This window comes from Pelodiscus sinensis, chromosome 6 (genome assembly GCF_049634645.1).
Source record: "Pelodiscus sinensis isolate JC-2024 chromosome 6, ASM4963464v1, whole genome shotgun sequence".
NCBI lineage: Eukaryota > Metazoa > Chordata > Testudines > Trionychidae > Pelodiscus > Pelodiscus sinensis.
In genome coordinates, this window is record NC_134716.1 from 112,962,053 (window position 1) to 112,984,759 (window position 22,707).

Below are 22,707 nucleotides of genomic sequence, written 5' to 3' on the forward strand. Positions count from 1 at the left end.
CTCTCTCACCAACAAAGATTGATCTAAATATTACCTCACCCACTTGGCCTCCCTGTATGCCCATTTTTGCTTGAGCTCCGAGTAAGCAATATTTGATGTGGATAAGGACAAGTGAGCATACAGTATCCAGAAGATACTTGCATTTATTTTTTAAAGGGACCTTTTTAGCATACATGGCAGAGCAACAGTTTAGAAAAGAGTGTTCAGCATCAGTAGTTCCACCATAGCTGAATGCTGTTCCAAGCTAACAAGAAAGCTGTCTCTCACTCATTTCATTTCCTAATGCCAGTCACTAAAACTGTCTTTCAGTCTAAGCGTTCTGCTGCTGGTAATGACATAGATCACTGCGAGGGAGGTTGTGAGTTGGATGGGGCTCATGATATACCCAAGTAAAATTTACCCTATTTTGTCTAGCAAAATGTCATGTCAATATTTTCACTGTTATGAATGCCTCCATGCCCTTGACATTTCACTTCATGCAAAAGTTTTAAGCAATCTGCTTATTTGTACATGTAAAGAATGTGGCAAAATATAAATTTTCCCCTTGAAAGTGAGCATTTAACTGGGAAAAATAATGGTAACCTTTTTCCAAAAAATGTGCATAATTCAATAACTCTGCCTGTGGAATGTGATTACATTTTCAGGATTTACAGAGATGTTAAAAAAGATAATTTTTGAGATGTTACAACTCATTACAAATATTTCATGTACCACTCATCAGTATGTGGATAAAGGGTACAATGTGTGAGAAACTGGGCAAATTTGCTTTCCAGGGAGAGGCTGGACCCAGATGGATCTCTTTCACATCATCATACAGAATTGCTAATGCAATCAGTGTATAGCAGCCTCACCTTTCAGCATGATTCTTGAGGCATAATAAATTCTGAAGCCAAGTTCCACTCTTTTTTTTCCATGACAGCAGTTCGAAATAGACCTTCAAAGGAATCACAGCAATGCCTTTAGCATTTGGAAATTACATTTCCTGTGCTTCAAGTATGTCCCACTCCTAATCTCTTCCCATATCCTTCCTCACAGATTTCTTATGGTGGCAGGTGCTGCCATCATGCAAGTGTTTGATCTAAAGACAGTCAAGGACCTAGTTATAGAAGTCAATGAACACTCTTTCAGACTAAATAGGAGGAGCAATTAAGTGTCTTTAGGTAGACAGAGAACTAGAAATAATGGAGCTACTGCCCAAAGCCTGAGTAGAGCTAATCCATGTAGATTGACACAGAGTTTCCTGATTGAAAATGCAAGAGGCTAAGAGTTTGAATTTACAAGATATCAGTGGCAGAAAGAGAAAGGTGCCTGCTCACAATTGCTTCTCCAAACTAAAAGGATGCAGAGAAAGCAATCTTCTTGACACAGAGTTTATTGAGCAAGCACCCAGGGAATTGCTGAATAAGGAAACTACTTGGTGTTGTTAGTTTCCAGGGTGGTCAAAGAAACAGGACATTTTGTACATTCTTTGTAAATAAACAAGACTACACCATGAAAATACCTGACTTGGATTATCAATTTCTCCTTCTTAGGAAACATCACTCTACTGTCCCCGCATAATGGCTAACCACTGAGGCCAAAGGGTTAATAGAATAAATGCAAAACAAAACATATAGCGGTGTAACAACCAGGAAACAAGTGTACCATATATGTGGGGGTATGTCTACACTACAATGTTAGTTCGAACTAACGGACGTTAGTTCGAACTAACATTCATAGGCGCTACACTAGCGCTCCGCTAGTTCGAATTTGAATCGAACTAGCGGAGCGCTTAGTTCGAACTAGGAAAACCTCATTTTACGAGGATTAAGCCTAGTTCGAACTTACTAGTTCTAATTAAGGGGTGTGTAGCCCCTTAATTTGAACTAGTGGGAGGCTAGCCCTCCCCAGGTTTCCCTGGTGGCCACTCTGGCCAACACCCGGGAAACTCTATTGCCCCCCTCCCGGCCCCAGACCCCTTAAAGGGTCACGGGCTGGCTACGGTGCCCGTGCCAGGTGCAAGCCTGCCAGCACCCAGCCAGCAGACCCTGCACCTGGCACGGCACAGAGCCACCCACCCGATGTCCCCCAGCCCACCCCCTCTTCTCGGGACCAGGCTGGCGGCTCCCGGGAGCTTGCCCGGGACCGCAAGAGGCGGGCACCTTCCTGGGCTAGTGCGGACATCGTGGACCTTGTCCACGATCTCCGCACTAGGCACAGGAAAGTGGCCGGCTAGGGCAGGAGAGCTGCCAGCCTGGCCACCCAGGAGCAGGTGTGCATGATAACCAAGGGGGTCCACTGAGACCCCCCGACCCTGAGCCCTGAGCTTACAATGGCTGTCCTGGGCAGACCAAAGGTCCATCTAGCCCAGTAGCCTGTCTGCCGACAGCGGCCAACCCTAGGGACCCTGGAGGGGATGGACCGAAGACAGTGACCAAGCCATTTGTCTCGTGCCATCCCTCTCCAGCCTTCCACAAACTTTGGGCAGGGACACCACTCCTACCCCCTGGCTAAGACTACTCCATGGACCCAACCTCCATGACTTGATCTCACTTCCCTTTAAACTCTGTTCTAGTTGTAGCCTTCACAGCCTCATTCAGCAAGGAGTTCCACAGGTTAACTATTTGCTTTGTCAAGAACAACAACTTTCTCTTACTAGTTTGAAGCCTGCTACCCATTCCTTTCCTTTGGTGTCCTCTAGTCCTTCTTTATGGGAACTCATGAAGAACTTTTCTGAATGCACCCTCTCTACCCAACCCCTGCTTTTAGAGACCTCTATCCTGTCCCCCCTCCATCTCCTCTTTTCTAAGCTGAACAGTCCCAGTCTCTGTAGCCTCTCTTCATATGGGACCTGTTCCCAACCCCTGATCATGTTAGTTGCCCTCCCCTCTCCCAGCCTTTCTCTTCCCCTCTCCCACCTCCTTTTCCCAGTCTCCCCCAGTTTTGTTCAATAAAGACAGATTCCATTTTTGAACACAATTGTCCTTTATTTTGTACATCAAGAAAAGGGGCTAGGGAAGGGTAAGTGGAAGGAGGTGAGGGAGGAATGGGGTACGAGCCTCCGATGGGGAGGACTGGGCTGGCTCTGCGGGCTTCTGGGGGTGGAAGCTCTCCTGCAGCCCCCCAATTGCCCCCTCTCCCCAGATGGCAGCCTGCGGCAAGTGCAGCCGGTCTGATGGCCGAGTGGTGTGATGTGCCCAGTGTGGGCACTCCGGGCACTCCAAGCCAGGACTGGTTTTCAAGCAGGGCACCCCTGAGAACTGTCTGTCCGGGGTGGGGGTCGGGTCCCTTTAAGCGCAGCCCTCGGCTAGCCTGAGACAGCATCTCCACGCTCTAAGTCCTCCTCTGATGCCCTGCCGGCACTGCTTCCGGCAATCCTTAAGCCCTGTTCAGAGTCCACTCAATGTGGACATGCTAGTTCGAATTAGCAAAACGCTAATTCGAACTAGTTTTTAGTTCTAGACGCGTTAGTTCGAATTAGCTTAGTTCGAATTAACTAATTCGAACTAAGTTAGTGCGAATTAGCGCTGTAGTGTAGACGTACCCTGGTAGAGCAGAATAGCTCACAAAAATGTTGCATATTCTGTGTTTGATGCTCTATTAAAGGACTGGAATTTCACGTTGCCCTGTCAACAACTCATCTTCTGATTTACAGCGTTTGTATGAGGTGCTGGAGTTTAATAGTCATGTTTCTGTGTGAATGTTCCTCTTTCCACTCAAATTTTAAAGGCTCTAAGGAAATGTGATATCATACAATGCCAGAAGAGGACAATGAGGATCATCTAGCTTTGATTATATATGAGCTTGTATTAGTCAATCTATATGTCATTGTATAGCTCTGTCACCATCTAACCTTTACCCCAAATAATGGCTTATCTTCCTATTTGGATTAATTTCCATTGCTTTTATTGATGAGTTTGCATCTAGTTCCATACATCAAATGACCTTGGTATAGTCACTGTATGCTCTTGCTTTTTAACTAATAGCTATAATCTGCAGGTGATTTGCATGAATCTGTCCTATCCTTTTAGAATCTTGAAAACCTTGGACATTTGCCTTGTTAATTTCCTTTTGGGGTCTGATCTGCCTAATCTTTTTTCCTGAGTCTGTTTGATTGTCTTCCACTGTTGTTTTCAAGATCAGCAAAGTCCTTGACCAAAACTGTAAACTATAATTCCAATCTAATTTTGGTGTTGCTAGTATCTTAAACAGTGTCAGCAAAACTTCTTCCAATTTATAATGTATGTCTCTATGCATGCATCTTAAGATCTCATTTACTGTTGCTAAATATTGTTCAGATGGGATTAGTGTATTATTGATGATCACTCTCAACTCTTTTTTTCTGCCCTTTATAAGTTCTGTGTAGATCTTCAGGGAGACTTTATTCACATGGAAAAGCAGAGAAAAAGTGACCAAGGTGTGTGGATTAATGGTTGCTTGTACTCCAGTTGAACAAAACATTAAAGTACAGTCCTGGATTCCCTATGTAACAGAACAAGTTCTATTTTTTATAATTACCAGCTAAACAGGTAAGAGACAAATCATAGCTAAGTCATCATTACATTTGTGACCAGCTTAATTACACTGCATGCCAAAATAATGATTTAAAGTATATATCATAGGTTTTATCAGATGCAATAGCCCATTTCTCTCTCTCTCTCTCTCTCTCTCTCTCTCTCTCACACACACACACACACACACACACACACACACACACACACACACACACAAAGTCAAATGAAAAGCTTGAGTGACTGGCTGAAAACATGCTTGAACATGACTACAAAAATAAAAATACTTGCTCTGATGACTTGGGGAATATGGCTATGTATGATTTGAAGTGTGGTGCATTTTATTAAATGAATGGATCAATGAATGGTTCAGTGAATGGGGAACAATGGAGAGTCATTAACACAAATGGCTCCCATTCAACTGGGAGCATTTTAGAAAGATAGATTGACTGAAACTTAGGAAAGCTTTTGGGCTAACTTTGTACAGTGATCAGGTTTTGAAACACTGCAGTTCCTCTCTGTCCCCTCTCTGAAAGTGGAAACAAAGAAAACAACCATGTGTTAGTGCTAGGACTTGAAAACTCAGAGGGATTCGCAACACTAAAATGGTAGCAAGTCTCAGAGAAGTAGCCATGTTAATATGTATCTGCAAAAGCAACAAGGGGTCCTGTGGCACCCTAAAACTAACAGATTTATATGGGCATAATCTTTCATGGGTAAAAATTACTTTGTCAGATACACTTTGGGTAGGAACGAGAAACAGAGGGGCATGTTTTTATAGCAGAGGGTTTTTTTTTTTTACTGTAAGACCAGCTGGGGAAGAAGGAAGCTCTCTGCAGCAGTGAGAGATTTCATCGTTCAGTGGAAAAACCTTATTCAAAAGGGGGATTGAGGACACCGAGTGAGTCCCAAAAAACCCTCAAGAGTACTGAGCAAGCTGAGGCAGGAAAGGACCTAGTGTTTTTAGCTACATCTTATGTGCAGTCTAAAATGAAGAATGGTAATTGTGTTAGAAAACTTTGCAAAGCTTGTATGTTTTGTGCTTCGTTTATCACATGTCCCTGGAGAAGCAGGAAATTAACCAATAAATCAAGGTTTACATGTGGTTGGAGCTCTCAAAAAGAGTGTGCTTAAGCAACAGTGATAGTCTTGAGGAGGTGGTTCAGCACTGGTCCTTGGGCAACTGGACTGCAAAATCTTACTTCTGTGAAAGTATAACAGAGTTTGTGATCATTTAGTGGACCAGAAAGGCCTAGGGGTGAGAGATTTCTAGAGCCAGCCGAGACCGAGAGAAGCGTGAAAGGCCAGTGTGATAGCCCCTAAATGCAGCAGTTTGGTGAGTGGCCAGCAGATGGAGCACAACCAGGGCTGTGACAAATGCACATCAGCACATAAAATAATCTTTATGTTCATGTTAGGCAATCTACTTTCTATAGCTATTTCAATACCTTAGCGCTCACTTTGCAGGCAACCTACCCTTGCAAACAGAAATGAAATTATGATGATGTCAGTGTGAATAAATTAAAGCTGGCTGAAATTTGCTGACAATCTTGGTCAATTTTGAATTTCAGGGGAAAAGTGGGAGAGAAACACTTCGGAAAAAATGTTCTCAAAATACTTTCCCTGCTTTCAACTAGCTATTATCTTACATTTTAGCAGAATAAAAGCTTCAGCTAGGAATAACTCATACATTGCCATCATGTCATGTGCTTACAGCGATGTGTATATCAGAAAAGATCTGTGTCTAGTCTCTTATATTACTATTCTTTGAGAGTAGATAGGATTCCATGGCTGGTGGACAGCTGCAGTTCTTAGACTTCTCTTGCCTTAGTTCTGTTCACATACATTGAATCTTCTTGCTTCCCCTGTTGGGACTGGTCAGGTTTGGTCCTAGAAATCATCATACATTTTTCCTCCAACAATTTCCTCTTTTTTGAATAATTTAAAATCTTTCATAGAAATGGATGTCTATGTTGGTGCCATTCATTAAAGCTGTTTGGCAGATGGTAAATAAGCTGTGCATTTTTTAAATAAGATTTCAATTTTTTAAATTAAAAACTTCCCCCCTAGTTTTCTTTTTCTTGTCTTTTAGGGATCTTCCTCCTTCTCTCTCCCTTTTATCCTTTTTCAGTGCAAACTAGGAAAAGGAGTGTGGGGGGAAGAGAATCAAGAGACAAAACAACCTAAACCAGAAAAAGTTGAGTTTTGATGGCTGTAAATAAAAACAGGTTTTTTTGGTTATTTCTGAAAGATTTCAGTGTTGGAAAATTGGCCATTTTACAGCTAAAAAAAGTTACAACTGGAAAGTTTTTAATAGTTGTGCTTTAGCTTTCTCTCTAAATTATTGAGTTCTCAGAACGCAGACATAGAAGCATGCTTTATCAAAAAAAAAGAAGCTTTTTCATTTCTTCTTCTTCTGTTGTAATATTTACCTGATGTTCTTTCTTGTTTTACTGCTTTTATGTTAACTGTAGCCAACTTCCTTATTGTTATTTCAGTCTTTACCTCTCTGTCACACTCTTAAAAATATAAAAATAACAGAAAAATAACCAGAACTGCGGCTATACCTAAATGAGACATGTACTCTCAAGCTATTACTTTATAGACTGCAGGGTATTAGCAAGTTAGAAACGTGAATAAATAAATAATGTTTAATATATTAATGAAGGGAAAGGAAGTGTCATTTGTTCTCAATTGTCTTCTATAGTGATCCTACAGGAGAGTACTGATGAAAGCTCATATTCTGGCGATGCTTTTGCAATTCACATGCAATAAAGAATAATTGAAGCATCAGCCCTGCCTCTCATGCCATGAGATATAATTAATAGTATTTTTAGCATTTACTTGTCTCTCTTTGGAAAACAATGAGGTAATAATAAATATGACTCTTTCAGTGGTTCTAATGAGGAAAAGTGAGGGTTAGAAAGTATATGAGAAGAGGAAATCAGGGAGCACTAGAGAATATGAGTAAGGATGAAATGAAGCCATTACAAAAAGCCTAGCATTCAAGCCTAGCATAAAAAGTTTAGCATTCAAGCCAGATCAAAATATTTCTAGTCCAAACCTGAGCCTGGTGTGGAGAAGCATTACATGCCTCTAGCATCCATAAATACTTGTAATTTCCTGGAAAACTGTGTGAAACATTTCATATCAGTGGGAAAAGTAAAGAAATGTGCCTTTTTTGCTGTCTTCAGTACCTGCTGAAAAACATGTTTTCAGATGGGTTAGTTTCACTGAGTGTGCCATAAACCAACTTATTTTTCCATCTGAAGACTGCTTTATGCCTGTTGAAATTGTGGTGCAAAATGCACAGTCTGCTTAGAAAGGAAGTTATAAAATGCAGCTGGTCACATCACTCAAATCTTGATCTGAATCTTATTACTTACACCTTCGCTAATGGCTACTGTTGTAGCAGGAAGTGCTCCACAACTTAAATATATATATATATAAACTTGAAGATTTTGCTTGAGTCCTTCAGGGCAGGGGACTGGAAGTGTGGGATATACAGCAGGGACTTGGGGATGTAAAGGGCTCAGGATAGGGGGTGGGGAATGTGCAGACTACAGAAGTCAGGGCTGGGGGCGAGTAGGGGCATAGAATGGATGGTTGTGATATGAGGGGTTCTGGATTCAGGTTTGTGGGTTGAGGTGGGGCTCAGGGCAAGGGGCTGAGGGTATAGATGTTGCAGGAGCTGAAGGGGGCAGTGCTGGTTGGGAGGCATCTCTCTGGGGCTTGGTTGGGAGGCATCTCTCTGAGGACTGTACTTCCTGGTGAATGGCTCCCTGGGGCTGGCTGCACTGCCCAGTGGAGCAAATCCTTGAGGTTAGCCTGGATGGTGGCTCCCCAGGACTGGCTGAGGTGGGGGCCATGCTGCCCAAAGGTGGGCGGGAAACTTACCCACACATCTGCCCCATCTCTGGTCCCTTTCTGCCTCCCTGCCATGGACATTACACACTGTAAAATTTATACCTGCATATTTATACCTGCCTCTGGAAATTTCCACTACATGCATCTGACAAAGTGGGTCTTTGCCCACGAAAGCTTATGCTCAAATACATCTGTTAGTCTCTAAGGGTATGTCTACACTACAGCGCTAATTTGAACTAACTTAGTTCGAATTAGTTAATTTGAACTAAACTAATTCGAACTAACGCATCCAGACTAAAAAACTAGTTCGAATTAGCGTTTTGCTAATTCGAACTAGCATGTCCACATTAAGTGGACCCTGAACTGAGGTTAAGGATGGCCGGAAGCAGTGCCGGCAGGGCATCAGATTAGGACTTAGAGCGTGGAGCTGCTGTCTCAGGCTAGCCGAGGGCTGTGCTTAAAGGGACCCGACCCCCACCCCGGACAGACAGTTCTCAGGGGTGCCCCGCTTGCAAACCAGTCCTGGCTTGGAGTGCCCGGAGTACCCACACTGACCGGCTGCACTTGCCGCAGGCTGCCATCTGCGGAGAAGGGGCAATTGGGGGGCTGCAGGAGAGCTTCCACCCCCAGAAGCCCACAGAGCCAGCCCAGTCCTCCCCATCGGGACTCGTGCCCCATTCCTCCCTCACCTCCTTCCACTTACTCCTCCCTAGCCCCCTTCCAGATGTACAAAATAAAGGACAATTGTGTTCAAAAATAGAATCTCTCTTCATTGAACAAAACTCGGGGAGACTGGGAAAAGGAGGTGGGAGAGGGGAAGAGAGAGGGTGGGAGAGGGGAGGGCAACTAAAATTATCAAACCTGCTCCTGGGTGGCCAGGCTGGCAGCTCTTCTGCCCTAGACGGCCACTTTCCTGTGCCTAGTGCGGAGGTCGTGGATGAGGTCCACGATCTCCACACTAGACCAGGTGGGCGCCCACCTCTTGAGGACCTGGGCAGGCTCCTGGGAGCCGCCAGTCTGGTCCCGGGAAGAGGCGGAGGGCTGGGTGGCAGCGGGTGGCTGGCTCGTGCCGTGCCAGGTGCAGGGTCTGCTGGCTGGGTGCTGGCAGGCTTGCACCTGGCACGGGCACCGTACCCAGCCCATGCCCCTTTAAGGGCTCCGGGGCCGGGAGGAGGGTAGAAGAGTTTCCCTGGTGGTGCCCAGAGTGGCCACCAGGGAAAGCTGGGGAGGGGTAGCCTCCCACTACAGGCAGTCCCCGGGTTACATGGATCCGACTTACATTGGATCCCTACTTACAAACAGGGTGAGGCAACCCCGCACTAGCTGCTTCCCCCCAGCAGACCAGGGAAAAGCAAAGCTAGGCCCCCTCCCCCGCAGACCAGGGAGATGCGGAGCGGCTTTTCTCAGCAGACACCTCAGCTTGAGAATAAACGACTGAGGGAAGTGAGGTGTGGGAGAATAAAACTGAGCTCTGGAGAAATGTGTGGCTAGAGTTTCCCCTACAATATGCACCAGTTCCGACTTACATACAAATTCAACTTAAGAACAAACCTACAGTCCCTATCTTGTACGTAACCCAGGGATTGCCTATAGTTCGAATTAAGTGGCTACACAGCCCTTAATTCGAACTAGTTAATTCGAACTCGGCGTTAGTCCTCGTACAATGAGGTTTACCTAGTTCGAATTAAGCGCTCCGCTAGTTCGAATTAAGTTTGAACTAGCGGATCGCTAGTGTAGCACCTATGAAAGTTAATTCAAACTAATGTCTGTTAGTTCGAATTAACTTTGTAGTGTAGACATACCCTCACAGACAAACAAGCTCTTTCAAATATAGAGTCGATTTATGCTGGAAGTTCAGTTTGTTAAAGTGGACAAAAAATACCTAGTTTCTCTAGAGTTCTTCTGTTCATGTTATATCCCATCTGCCACAAATTAGCAGTAAAAGACTTTTGGCTGTTGCTGCTGCAGGAAACAAAGGAGGCACGTTGAAAATGTTAGGAGAGAAATTGGATCTAAGTCAGAAAAGCACTCCAGAAAGTAAGCAAAGAACATATACAGAATAGAGACAAGGACTGACAAAATCCTTCCTTCTGATGAAGCGCATAATTCGGAGAGCTCTGCATGAGCTTCTGAGGACAGCATGGTACTGGGGACAATACCAAATCCTTTAGAGGTTTGCACACAAATGTAAATGTAAAAAATCCAAATATTTATGGTTTGTTTAAAATGTTCAAAATCGGTCCATTTTGTGAAAACCCCACAACCCACAACTGCAATGTGTTGCTCTCGGATGTGAGCCTGCACCTTCTTCATCTGATTAAGTGGGTTTTACCTATGAAAGCTCAGGATCCTATATATTTGTCTATACTAGACCAGGCAGGTTGGCTTAGGTCAGGACTTACCTTAAGCTGAGCTGTGGTGGTGTCCACACAGTGGGAGGATGATAGGAGCACACACTCTTGTCGGCTTCCCTTAGTAGTTGCAGAAGGAGACGTACTGGACGCTGTCTGGGGCTGACTTCATTATTCGATTTAGGGGTCTATAATAGACCTGCTAAATCGAACACTACAAGATCAACCCTCTAGAGCATCAATCTTCTCTTAAGTATAGACATGCCCTAAGATGACACAAGACTACTCGTTCTTTTTCAAAAGGGGCTGTAAGTTTTTGGGTAAACAGACATGGGTAATTTCCTATTACAGAGATACAGGCCAGTGTGGAATTCTTTAGGCTTTTGAAGGAGTGGCTGTGAAATGTACACTAAATGTGGTGGACTAAGTCAGAGCCAGTAGAGGTATGGAGAGAGATGGTTGATTGTGCTGAGGTATAAAGAGGTTATGCAAATTCATATTGCCCACCAGGTCCATTTCATGTTCCCTACTTGTAGCTGAGAGAACAGCCCAAGGACTTGGAACTGTTGACCAAGTTGGAATTCAACAGCTGAGGAGCCCACTTAAGTATCCTGAATTTTTAATATAGGACTGATACTTTTCCTTACGTTCCATTGAGATATTGTACACCACTAATTTATTGATCATTTCTTTACTTACCTTATGTTTTTCTCTTTTATTTCAATTTTGTGTTTTTGTTCTGAAAATGTAATATTGAACAATAATGGAAGTAATGAAGAAAGGCCTAGAAAAAAATGTGTATGGATGAAATTCATCCCTTTGAAGTAAGTCAGCACAAGGCTTATGCACCATTAAAGTTGTTTGCCTTAGTGGGCCTACAAGCATTAACACCAACCGAACTATTTGTTTGTACCATACCTCTCATATGGGAATCTAGGTCTCTGGTAACTACTGTAATACAATTATATACAGTGTAGTTAGGCTTTTCTTCAGCCCTCCATAATGTGATGAGTTTCACCCTGATGTATTGGCAGAGCAAGAACCATATTGCTGAATATGTCATGATGGAGATAACCTTTTCCCAGGGAAAATAGACTATGTGTATGGGAAGTTCTAATTTAAGAACCTGCTTGCCAGTGTGCAATGGGGAAACATCTACCAATGAGAAACAGCAGAATCAGGAAAAATCAGCCACACAAACAAGATAGGAATAAGTCTGGGAGAGGCAGCAACCTGAGTGTTGTAACCTCTATTACCCTTTTACTGTCATAGCCACTTGTCACTGCACTACATAATAACAGAAGCTATGTGTTGTGTGGGGCAGCTGCTATAAGGAAGGTGGCACATAGCCAATGTGTCTGTCAGATAATACCGCCCTTTGCTGAAGACAATCAGAAAGAAGGAATATCTTGTAAAAGGTGTCTAGATTTCTAGTTCATGACCAGTGTCCATTAATAAGTGGCACTTTCTGTGGTTTTGAAAAATCCTTTACTGTAGTGAATCAGAAGGAAAAGCTGCCTGACAGGTTTGCCACCTACACTGCTGGATAGCAAATTTAAAAATAAAGAATTAGAGAGGTCTATACTTCATTATCTCTGTGGCAGAAACACACTCGCAAAGACAGCGGCAAAAGCAACTTAAAACAACATAAAAAAAGTCTTATGTTTAGAATTCGTACTTAGTGTCAGAGTCTTAGAGGAGTAGTCATGTTAGTCTGTATCTGCAAAAACAAAACAAAAAACAAAAGAGGAGGAGTCCTGTGGCACCTTCCTGATCTACACTAGGAAGTTATTTTGAAATAATAGTAATACTATCCCATAGTAGTGCTGCTGACTTGAAGGTATAAATTGTCCCCAAAACAGAAATAGTTATGGGTGAGGACAAAATCACATAGCTCAGCCACCAGTTGTTCTAAAGCATCATTGGGGGATAGTGTTCTGACAGCTTATTGTCCAGTTGGAATTGGTCCTGCCTAGAGCAGGGGGCTGGACTTGATGACCTTCTGAGGTCTCTTCCAGTTCTATGATTCTATGATTCTATGATCCTCATATGGAATGTTGGTAAAAAGAGCTTCTACATTCATGGGCTATGTCTTCACTGCATGCTTATTTCAAAATAACAGAATGTGCATCTACACAGCAAGCCCATTATTTTGAAATAATTTTGACTCCAACTTCAGTAACCCTCATTTCACAATGAAGAGTGTTCTTCCTTGGACTTCCTGCTGTGTAGACAACGCCAAAAGCTGAGTTAAGCTACTTGGACTTCAGCTATGCAATTAATGTACCTAAAGTTGTGTATCTTAACTCAACTTTAGCCTGCAGTATAGATGTATCCATGGTGGCCAGGATGGTGTTTTCAAGATTACTTATATTCTGTAGTTTCCTCGGGAAGTCAGTGGTGTCTTGAAGATAGCTAGGGGCACGTCTACAGAGCAGGGCTAAAGCTGAAATAAGCTATGCAACTTGAGCTACATTAAATGTGTAGCTTAAATCGAAATAGCTTGTTTAGGTTTTGGCGCTGTCTACACAGCAGGAAGTCTGAGAGAGAGCACTCTTCCTCCAACTTCCCTTACTCCTCATAAAATGAGGGTTACAGGAATTGGAGTAAGAAGTCCACCAGTTCAACATTATTTTGACATTATGTTGAAATAACTGCTTGTAGTGTAGACGCGGACCATGTTATTTCAGAATTACATCAGTTATTCTGAAATAACGTTATTGTGAAGACATAGCTTTGGAATACCGGTAGCATAAGGACTGAGAAAAGAATCAACATAGCCAGATAATCCAGATAGACCTTCCAATGCCTGAATCACAAGATGAGATACAATTTCTTTTTCTGTCACAGGCTCTTTCTATAACTTTGGGCAAGTGACTCAGCTTGTGTTTACACTACTAAGAAAAGTTGGAAAGTGATATGCTAATTGTGAATCACAATTTGCGTATCTTTTTCTGCTTTTCTTTCAGAAGAGGCTTTTCTGAAATTTGGCACATCTACAGGGTGCCAAATTTCAGAAAAACCTCCTCTTTTAGCAAATCTCTTCTTCCTTGTATAATGAGGTTGACAAGGATGGCAAAAGAACACGTCTGCTTTTCTGTTTTTTTTAAAGCAGGCACGTTCCTTGGACACAGCATAGCTTTTCTGGGATACTGCTGGTATCTTAGGCTGTGTCTAGACTACATGCCTCTGTCATCAGAGGCATGTAGATTAGACACATAGGCCAAGGCAAATGAAGCTGCGATTTAAATGATCGCGGCTTCATTTAAATTTACATGGCTGCCGCGCTGAGCCGACAAACAGCTGATCAGCTGTTTGTCGGCTCAGCGCGCTAGTCTGGACGCTCCCCTGCCGACATCAAAGCCCTTTGTCGGCAGCCCCGTTATTCCTTTTGGGATGAGGTTTACCGGGGCTGCCGACAAAGGGCTTTGATGTCGGCAGGGGAGCGTCCAGACTAGCGCGCTGAGCAGACAAACAGCTGATCATTTAAATTGCGGCTTCATTTGCCTTTGCCAAAACAACAAATCTACATGGCTCCGTTGACGGAGCCATGTAGTTTAGATTTGCCCTTAGAAAAGAGCTGTAGTGTAGACATAGCCTTAGTCCAGGGGTGGCCAACTTGGGACTTGTGAGTCACATGTGGCTCACGAAGAAAAAATTGCAGCTCCTGACAGAACCGGAATGGAAACTAGAACCACTCAGGTCAGCCGCTCTCACGGCTGGGCCACTGTGAGCCATATGCGTACTTATGGCCTGCTCCATTCTGCTCACGGCCCCCAGTGCACTACGTCATATCCTGCTTGTGCAGGCTGGGTCACACACAGCATCCCAGCCTGCATGTGCTAGCAACCGGCTGCTGAGTGCAGGCAGCAGATTTGGGACCTGGGCATAAGGTTGTGGGGGAGATGCCTGGCACTGGAGAAGAGAAGGGGAGGAGAGGAGAGGAGAGGAGAGGAGAGGGGGATTGGGTGGAAAGGGGGTCGGTGCGCATGGCATTCCAGTTGCGGCGCAGCAGCTTTGGCTCCGGGACCCGAGCATAAGGTTGGAGGGGAGGAGGATTGGGATACAGCAGGGAGGGGTGGTGTCTGGCTCTGGGGAAGGGGAGGGGGACTGGGTTAGAACAGGCTGCTCTTCCCCTTCCCTAAACAACTGGCACACTTCCTGAAATGACAGGTCTGTCGCACCACCGGCGACTTTTCCCCCTGCTGCCTGCCTGCGCAGAGGTGGGAGGGAGTAGGAATCCTGGGACTGCATGCCAGCTGCTACTTCTCAGGAAGCATGTGGCTGCTGTGGGGAGCAGAGAAAGAGTGCGCACTTCCTGAGAAATTGGAGCTGCTATGCAGTCCTGGGACTCCTACACACACACACCCTGTGCAGGCAGGCAGCTGGGGGGGAGGAAAAGTCCCTAGTGGAGCAACAGACTGGGCATTTCAGGAAGTGCACCAGCTGTTTAGCGGAACGGAAGAGCGTCCCGTGTGCTTCCTGAGACCTGGGATCCCCAGGTACTGGCCCCAGCTGTCTCTGTCCTCTCCCTCTTGGCAAACCCCCCTCCAACGAGTATCCTGCCCCAGCACCCACCAGCACCCTGCCCCAGTACCCTTTCTGCTACCCCCATCAGTGCAATTGGGGCCACATTAGCGAGTCTTGGGTTTTTTTGGAGGGGTTGGTTTTTTTGCATCTCACTTGTGTGGCCCCAACTGACTTTTCTATGGGTCAGCGACCCTGACTCAAAACAGGTTTCCTGCCGCTCTTATAAATAAAGACAACACTGAAGCATTTTGTGTTTGACATAATATTTTATTTAAAAATGAAGCCTGGCCAACAAGCCCCCAAATGGGGCCAAAACACCTCAAGAGGAGGGACACATGATATATCTACTGGATATAGTGTACTTGGATTTGAATTAAGCTGTTATGAGGTCTTCTCACTATCAGTAATTGATTAAAAGATAAGAAACAAAGAATAAGAATAAATAGTCAGTTTTCAGAATGTAGCTAGGTATATAGTGGGTTTTCCTCAGTGATATGTACTGGGAACAGTGTTGTTCAACATAGTCATTAATGATCTGGAAAATGGAGTAAACAGTAAGATGGCAAAATTTGCAGATAATGCAAAATTACTCAGGATAGTTATATACATTACAAAAATTATGAAGAATTACAAAAAGATCTCACAAAACTGGGTGACTAGGCAACAAAGTAGCAGACAAAATTCAATGTTGATACATGCAAAATAATGCACACTTGAAAATATTATCCAAACTGTACATACAAAATGATGGGAGCTATTATCATTCAAGAAAGAGATCTTGGAGTCACTGTAGATAACTTTCTGAAAACATCCACTCAATGTGCAGTGGGAGTCAAAGAAAGCTAAGAAAATGCTAGGAACTATTAGGAAAGAGTGGAGGGAAGAGAGGGAAGGAGGAACCAAGACAGTAAATACATAATACTACTCTATAAATCCATGGTATGCCTACACCACATTTAAAAAAGATGTATTAGAATGGGAAAAGATACAGAGAAAGTCAACAAAAATGTTCACGAGTATGGAACAGCTACCATATGAGGAAAGATTTAAAAGATTGGGACTTTCAGATTGCAAAAGAGATGACTAAGAGGGGTTATGACTGAAGTCTATAGTCATGTATGGTGTGGATAAAGGGAATAAGTAAGTAAGTTAATTCAAGCTACGTAGGCAAATGAGGCGACTGGAGTTGCAAATGAAGCCCGGGATTTAAATATCCCGGGGTTTATTTGCATGATCACCATTTTGAAATTTCACTAGCCCGAACTCACTGCTGCGCGGCTACCCGCGGCAGTGAAATCTTAATTCGAACTACGTCCTTAGCTCGAATTAACTGTTACTCCACATTTCCACGAGGAGTAACAGTGTAGCCGTGTGGCAGTGAGTTCGGGCTAGTGAAATTTCAAAATGGCGACTGGACAGGAATATGCAAATAAAGCATGTATTTAAATCCCGGGCTTCATTTGCAACTCCGGTCGCCTCATTTGCCTACCTAGCTCAAATTAACGAGCTAGTGTAGACATACCCTAAGTGTTATTTATTTCCACTATCACTCAACACAAAAACCAAGAGGCACCTAAGAAAAGTAATAGGCAGCAGGCTCAATACAAAACAAAACAAAACAAACAAACAAAGGGGGAAGTACTAGATCATCTATTGATGGTCAGCATATATATCTTAAAGGCCAAAGTGAAATCATGCAGCATATTTCCCGGGAACTTGGAAATCATAGCTCTAGATAAATTGTTCTGGTGGCAAACGATTGAACATACTCTTACATGCTTTGAGAGTCAACACATCCAGACATTACAAAAAAAAGCATAGGATTCAAAAAGAGTGCACAACACCTAGAGATGGTGGATTTTTATGTGAAATCTTGTAATCGGATTTTCGAGTATTAGCTTAGTCGCTCACCAATGGCATTAGAGAGGATGAGATACAATGATTGATTCAATCCATAATAATAATATCTCCTAAAGATTGCTTTTTGTTCAGACAGCTTCCTGGTTGCTTAACCTTCCTTGCTCAGTGCACAAAAGAATTTTAGATATCTTAATACAGGCATTTGTGAGCATGCTTGCAGAGACTCTAGCCAGTGTAATTGACCAGAGAACCTGTTTGTTTGCTACAGTTATCAAACTAATAACATTCATGAGAGTGAGCAATCACCTTTCACCTTTACAAGTCATCATTAGCTAATTTAGTTCGTCAAGCCAAGTGAAACAGGTAATGACAATGAGGAAAATACAGAAAGGTTATAATATCATGAGAACTGCTAACATTGAGATGAGAAGGTTAGCAGGATGCAGAACTGAACATGATAATCCTCCAATCTGACCCAAATTAAATAAGGCATGACTTGCCTTTTACACATGAATGCCCATCAGCCCACAGGCAGAAGATGTGCATTTGCTTTTAATGCTTCACTGTGTTGTGATACCATGAAAATTATCATACATAGATTTCAACATCTGGTGATTAAAACACTGCCATCTAAGTGGATTTTTTTTGTCTGAAAAAATGTATATGCTTGTGAGCTTCCACATCTGGATTGCTATGGTGACATTTCCATAGCTACAGTCTTTTGTGGCATTTTTAGTTTCCCCATGAACATTTGGCAAAAGCAAAATCTGCAAGTTTCACATAATTATTTCTTAGCCTTGTTACCTAACACCATTTTATAGTGAACTGCACAAACCATTTCTTATTCATGATGAGTCTGAACTTTTGTAATAATTCTGCAGTGTTTTCCTTTGTTTTTTTAATGTTTAGGTCTTTTAATATTTGTACTATCACATTCCCTAGTGAGAAAATATCAGGGACATTTATTGCCCCTCCACATTAAGTTAACTGCTTGTTGTTATGGTTATTTATTAATAACTATTTGTATTCTGTTTGTATTTATTAATAACTATTTGTAGAACCCAGGGCACCAGTCATAGATTAGGTGCTATAGTAATGCATAATTTATGATGGTTCCTGCCACTGTTCCCTGTAAGTTGTGCCCTTGTGTGGAGGTTCCAATGCTCCCCAATTGATTAGTAGAGTGTTCATAGCTAGGTTTCTTTTTTTTCCTATTGGGATTGCACATTTGTACGTGCCTCGGTGCATATAAAATATTTACCCTGCATGTGGATGGAAAAAATCTGCACAGTAAGCAATATTTAAAACTTTTTTGATCTTATGCCTATAACATATAAAGTGATACAATAATCAGGAAAAAAAGAACACTAATGAAACTATCAGTGATGAGAACAAGTACAATATGTCCATGCTGGGTAGATCTTCATTTTGTTTTATCTTATTTATTCTTGCAGCATTTTCTAAAGTTAGATTACACCAATTTGTGGAACACCTATAGCCCCAAATGTGCTAACACATATACATGAACATAACGTTAAGCATATGAAGAGTCTCCTTAATGAGACTAACATGTTTAAAATTAAGGATATGCATAAGTGCTCATAAGATGGGGGCCAAAGCATGGTTTTAACAACTGCTGAAAAGGAAGGAAAATAAAGAAATATAATTAATAGCACTCCAAAGCACGCAGCTCCAAAGGTGATCTCAAAGACACAGCATGAAATCAAATCACCAGTGATAATTAATCACCAGACTCAAATAAATACATGTGAGGCTGCTGAAATTCAGTTTTGCTATTCAACTGTTACTAACAAAATAGGACTGTAATTAGGAATACACCACTCAAAAGGCAAAAGCATACTAGGGAACTCTGATAAAGAAAACAAGTTGCCTGGTCTTCTGAGCATCTAAACAATTAACTCCTCTCTGACATGAGATTTTTTTCAGGATTTTTAAATGAATGGGGTCAGTTCCCCGGCTGGTAGACATTGGTTTAACAAAAATGGGTTGCCATCTTTGTGTGTGATGCTGTTGCAAAAAAAGCAAATATGATTCTAGGTTGTATCAACAAGTGTGTTGTAAGCAAAACTCGTGAAGTCATTCTGCCGCTCTACTCTGCACTAGTTAGGCCTCAGCTGGAGTACTGTGTCCAGTTCTGGGCGCCACATTTCAAGAAAGATGTGGAGAAATTGGAAAGGGTACAGAGAAGAGCGACAAGAATGATTAAAGGTCTAGAGAACATGACCTATGAAGCCAGGCTTCATGAACTGGGTTTGTTTAGCTTGGAAAAAAGAAGATTAAGGGGGGACATGATAGCGGTTTTCAAATATCTAAAAGGGTGTCACAAGGAGGAAGGAGAAAATTTGTTTCTCTTGGTTTCTGAGGACAGGACAAGGAGTAATGGGCTTAAAGTGCAGCAGGGGAGGTTTAGCTTGGACATTAGGAAAAAATTCCTAACTGTCAGGGTGGTCAAATATTGGAATAAATTGCCAAGGGAGGTGGTGGAATCTCCCTCTCTGGAGATATTTAAGAACAGGTTAGATAGACATCTGTCAGGGATGGTGCAGGTGGAGCTTGGTCCTGCCTTGAGGGCGGGGGGCTGGACTCGATGACCTCTTGAGGTCCCTTCCAGTCCTATTATTCTATGATTCTATGATCTATAGAGGTATGAAATCTCACCCATACCATAAAACCATTTAATGAATTGTAATGTGCTTTTCTTTCCATAAAAAATGTTTTACCTTTGATATATTTTCTTGTTCATTTTAGAAGACTGATAAAAGTTGCTTTAAACTGTGCTGATGAAATAAAGTTAATAGAAAAAATAATGATGCAGGTACATTCTCACTAATACACAATTCAATAGTTTGGAAGAAAAGTCAGGTAGTCTTTAGGCTACACAGATATTGCTTAATGGTCACTGAATTCTAGAGGCAGTGCCTACATTAGCCACCCTAGTTCGAATTGGGGACTAGTGTAGACATACCCATAGCTATTTATGATGTGGCTGCGGAATCTAGAATATGGCAGATCTGCAACACTGACTTCTTCCTGCACTGCGGCGAGAAATACATATCCTGGCATATCCTAAAATGCTCTCCATTTAAGGAGTTTTCATGAGAAAATGCCAATCCCAATGCATCTTCATTCTGGCAGAAGTGAGGCGGTTATGCATTAAAGACTCATTTCTTCTCAAGCTGCAATCAGAAAGGTCAGCAACCTCTATCTTTTAGGTAGCTGTTTTCTTATCTTATTGGAGAGAGCAGCTTTATGCTCCAGCTGGTGTTAGCCTCCAATCTGACCCTAGTAGTGAGCCAGGATTGTAGTTTATTTATCATAAGACAATGATTGCAAGGTAAGGAAACAATCTTTTTTGTTCATTTTTAAGAACACCCAAAACTCTGAACCCCCCCCCCCCCCCCCCCAAACTCTGAATTTTCTAGCATTGGTAAATTGCTTTGGAGAATTGCAAGAACTTCCTAAAATTACTCTATTAATAAACCTCCCCTTCAGTCTGAGGTGCATCCAGGACTGTAATATATATAAAAAATCAAATCAGATACAAAGATTGTCAGTGCTCCAGCCCTTCACTTAGGCTGAGGCTGATAATTGGGCAGTTTGCCCATCTATTCATTTATATTTGCAATAAAACAAAAATACAGATGATAGTAGTAGAGCTAATTGAAAAATGCAAGGTGAGGGGATGGGAGGAATCACAAACATTTCATCAAAATTCCCCTCCCCCCATCATGGCTTTGTCAATAATTTAACAAAATGTCAAATAAAAAAAAATCCTCACCATTCTCTCTCTAGGCCAGCAGAGGTACTTCTGCTGAATTTCCCCTTCTATAAAAGAGGGAGGTTTCTCTGGGGGCTCTGGAACTTCCTCCTAGACACTGTCTGAAACAGCCCGAATCAGGTGACTTATGCTGCAAAAGACACCTCTTCAATACAGTTCCAGAAATGGGCCGATGGTCTGTTTCCTAGAATGATGAAAGGATGCAAAGGAACTGTTCTAAAGGAGATTGGTTGGCAGAGGGCTTGTCTAAAGGAGTGTTTTAATACTGCTGGGGTTCTGCTGTAATATTTACAGTATGGCAAGTCAAGTGAAATGGCCCCATTACATTAAATGGGAGTTCTGTGCCTAGAACCATCCATGGGCATCTTTTTAATTATTTATATCAACATTTCAGTCCACAGCCACAATGTTGTTGAAAGTAGGCACAGCCCAATGTAATGGGCTGAGCACAAAGCTAGTCTCACTGACAGTCACTGGACTGTAGCTGTCGCTGAGTGGTACATAAGGGAATGGAAACAACCACTTGGATGACTTCCAATGATATAGGAAGATTTCATCAACATGAAGAAGGAAGGCCAGGATAAGAGAAGAATGGAAGACATGTTGTGATTGTGACAATCTATATGAGGGCTGAAGGTCTGATCATTCAAGGTGATATCAACATTTTAAAATATTAGCTGGTGTGTAAAAAGAACAATGTCAGTGCCTCTGGATTTTAAACAAGAGGAGGAGAATCCTAATACATTTTTTTGTTACCCTTCTTTTGTTTTCTAATTACATCTTTATTTTCTGTCCTCACCTGATTTTATTTTTCCCTTTCTAAACCTTTTTTCTGCTTCTTAGTCGTGTGTGATGGGGTGCCCACCACAGACCAGGCAGAGACATTTAAAGAACCAGAGAAGCTCTATAGCAGGGAAAAGCCAGGGACTGAAAGGCTGATTGATGGTGGAGCCCAGCTGAGAAGGAATAAGAGGAACAGATACTAAGCCAGAAAAATGCAACAGAAAGGCCCTGCAAAGGACATAGTCTGCAATCACTGCCTGGGAGAAAGGAGGCGTGTTTTGGCTGTGGAGTTTGTAGACTGGAGTTTTTATTGGGAATTTAGTATGGGATGGCTTTCCAGTCTGACCAGAATATTCCTAGGTTTGTCCTCTCTCTGACCACTGAAATTAGGAGCGGGACAGGACTATGTTAGGAGGCAGATTTTGGGACCCGCAATAACAAAGACACTTACCCTGTTGGAAGCAAAAACTTTGTAAATTTAATCTAAAGAATGTTACGATTATACACAATAAATGAACGTGATCACCTCATGTTGCAACATCAGTGTAAATTTAACACAAAGACTATATGTAGATATAGATATCTCCTGAGTATTCAGCTGAAATTGAGTAACAGCATAACAGCAGACTTACACCCTCCTGAAGACCCTGGTGAGATGAAGGAACCAGCCTCACTCCACTGATGAAGGGGGGGTGTCTCAGTGAGCAATAAGAAGGTATGGTAGCAGAGACTATAAATGTACTAGTACAATAAAGTATGAAAGATAAGAAAGAGAGGGGAATTGTTGGCCCCAGATGGAGCATTTGTAGTGTTTTATAAGCATTTTTACATCACCAAAGACAGATTTCTGCACCTTAAGATTTTGAGAGTGTACACATTTGATTGGAGAGAATATACATCTCAAATCTAAAAATGGGCAAGATGATGAAAGTTCTAAAAATGACCAGATGTTTGCTCAGCTCTCTCGGGAAACAGGACACTTTGCATATATTTTGGGGCCCTCTGCTCTTGTTACAAACTGGTGGCA